Here is a 2,500-nt window from a genome sequence, read left to right as displayed (position 1 = left end):
TGTTTCATATTAAACAGCTGGGGCGACAGGGAGAACTCTGGTGCTGAACAAACACTCAATAGCAATAATGACTATCAGAATATAGACGTTCAACCTTTTAACAAAAACGTTTTGTTTTAACCCAAACCTTTCACTGACAGCACCTTTAATTGAATTGAATCTTGTAAGTTTTAGTAAAGCGTGAAGCTTTTCATTCTGGTAATTTTGCACTCTTGAGTTAGACTCTGATTGGCCAAATAAACTTCCCAAACAGCCATCATAGTGATTTCTCATTGGCTAAAGGATTTGCTGGACGTTGTTCTTTTCTGCAGTTAATGAAAGGCGCCCTGACTCCACCCCCTCTTCTGTCACTACAACAACCACCAGTGGCCACGCCCCCAGCTCTACAGTAACAGTAATGGCCTCGGTCCCACCTCCTTATGACCCGGTGTGTGTGCGCCACCTGGAGGTCAACAGAAATATTGAAGAAGATTATCTCTGGTTGGATCAATGTCAGAGCCACAGGTACACCCTGCACGCACATGCACACGCACACACACACAAACGCACGCACGCACGCACGCGCACATGCGCACGCACACGCACACACACACACACACACACACACACACACACACACACACACACACACACACACACACACAGTGGTGGACACTACTAATGAATTTCATTTACTTGAGTAATAGCTAAAAAAAAAAATTAAATGTCTTAAATGTTTTGGAAAAATAATCGGAATTTCAAAAGAAATTGTACTTTGTAATTTGTACACTTTTGAATACTTAAGTATTTTTAAAAAGCTATTACTCGAGTCTAGTCTACTTTATCTGGAGTAAAATGTTGACTTAGCAACCATCACTTGTAGTTGAGTAATATTTGGAGTATCTGTAGGCTACTTAAACTGCAGTACAGTAGTCGAGTACTTTGTCCACCACACTGGACACACATAATACAACTGACAATATATCAGTATTAAAACATCTCTCTCTCTCTCTCTCTCTCTCCAGACCTCCTCTCGTCAGCTCAGACGACACCAACTCCTCCTCCTCCTCCTCCCCCTCCCCCCTCCTCAACGGCGGCGCCCCTCCTCCCTCCTGCTGCTCTGGTACCGCCCCCTGGACCGTCGCCACGGCGACGAACCTCCGCAGCCAACTGCTCGACTCCGCCAAATGCGACCTCGGCGGCAAAAGTGGAGCGGGAGGCGCGTCTCACCCCCTCACCTCCCGTCCTCGTCTCCTTCCCTCGTCTCCTCACCCCGGTAAACCTTCCCTGGACTTCTCGGCGCAGCCCGTGGCCATCTCGCTCGCCGACGCGCACGTGCACGACGCACGCACGCACTCCGACGACGCGCACACGTACGCCAACGCGCACACCAACAACGGCTGCGACCGGGCTCCCCGTTCAGGCTGCACTCCCCTTGCCGTCCACTCGGACACAGACCCCATGAGCCAGGCACAAGCGCCCCCTCCGCGACCGCCCAAACCCACAGCCATGGCCAAGGGAGAGACCTCGGACACGCTGCCCCGCTCGCAGCCAGAGAGGAGGTCCGGAGGGGGAGAGAGAGAGAGGGAGGAGACGGGAGGAGGCGAGAGTTTAAAAAAAGCTGTCTCCACATTGTCCATGTGCTCAGGTGAGCTCGCAAGGAATCGGACCCACATAATGTACTTTAATGCAGTTGTTCTCAAACAGTTCCATGTCAAAAGGACCCCCAAATTTATATTTATTTGGGCGTGGACCCCGATTTAAAAAATGTGTTGTGCCAGGGACCCCCAGAAGAGAAGATTTGAGTTTAATATATATATATCTATATATTCAAAGATTTGCACAAATGTACTTTTTTTTTTCTAAAATAGCAGATATCTGCTTGTATATCTGCTATTTTTGAATAGTCAAAGTATAAAATATGGTTAAAATTATTGTGTTGCTATATTAACAACTTTTGCTGGGGACCACCACCCTCCATTGTCTGTGTGTGTGTGTGTGTGTGTGTGTGTGTGTGTGTGTGTGTGTGTGCGTGCGCGTGCTGTACATGCGTGCGTGCGTGCGTGTGACTAGGTGGCGAGTGTTACTTCATTCCCAAGTCTCTGTCAGACAGAAGCAACATGTTTGAATTCAGCGATGGCTTCAACAAATACTTTGTAAGTTCATGCAGCACAAACTCTTACATACATACACACACAGAGTAGAAACACACCCTCTACATGCACACATACAGTAGAGTAGAGAGACATACATGTCTTACGTACACACACAGTAGAGACAACAGCATGCAATAAAATAGAATAAATCAGTTAATTCCAGTCATATTACGGATAACTGTCACTTTTTCTGTCTCTTGTCTGTGTGTGTGTGTGTGTGTGTGTGTGTGTGTGTGTGTGTGTGTGTGTGTGTGTGTGTGTGTGTGTGTGTGTGTGTGTGTGTGTGTGTGTGTCTCTCTCTCTCTCTCTCTCTCTCTCTCTCTCTCTCTCTCTCTCTCTCTCTCTCTCTTCTTCCTCTCTCTCTC

General features: G+C 47.6%; 1 pseudogene across 1 annotated transcript in view; it reads left to right on the top strand.

Moving 5' to 3' along the window:
• Nucleotides 1–2,500, top strand: part of LOC311034380 (GRB2-associated-binding protein 1-like) — an 18,354-nt pseudogene that overhangs the window by 9,842 nt on the left and 6,012 nt on the right. Inside the window, exons 4-6 of the transcript XR_014602934.1 lie at nucleotides 312–504; nucleotides 1,005–1,627; nucleotides 2,053–2,135. The product of XR_014602934.1 is annotated as a GRB2-associated-binding protein 1-like (transcript). The remainder of the gene's footprint in view (nucleotides 1–311; nucleotides 505–1,004; nucleotides 1,628–2,052; nucleotides 2,136–2,500) is intronic.

The sequence above is a fragment of the Gymnoscopelus microlampas genome, assembly GCF_963454915.1.
Source record: "Gymnoscopelus microlampas genome assembly, chromosome: 19".
NCBI lineage: Eukaryota > Metazoa > Chordata > Actinopteri > Myctophiformes > Myctophidae > Gymnoscopelus > Gymnoscopelus microlampas.
Note: the sequence above shows the minus strand (reverse complement) of the source record. Positions and strands in the feature narration are given on the sequence as shown.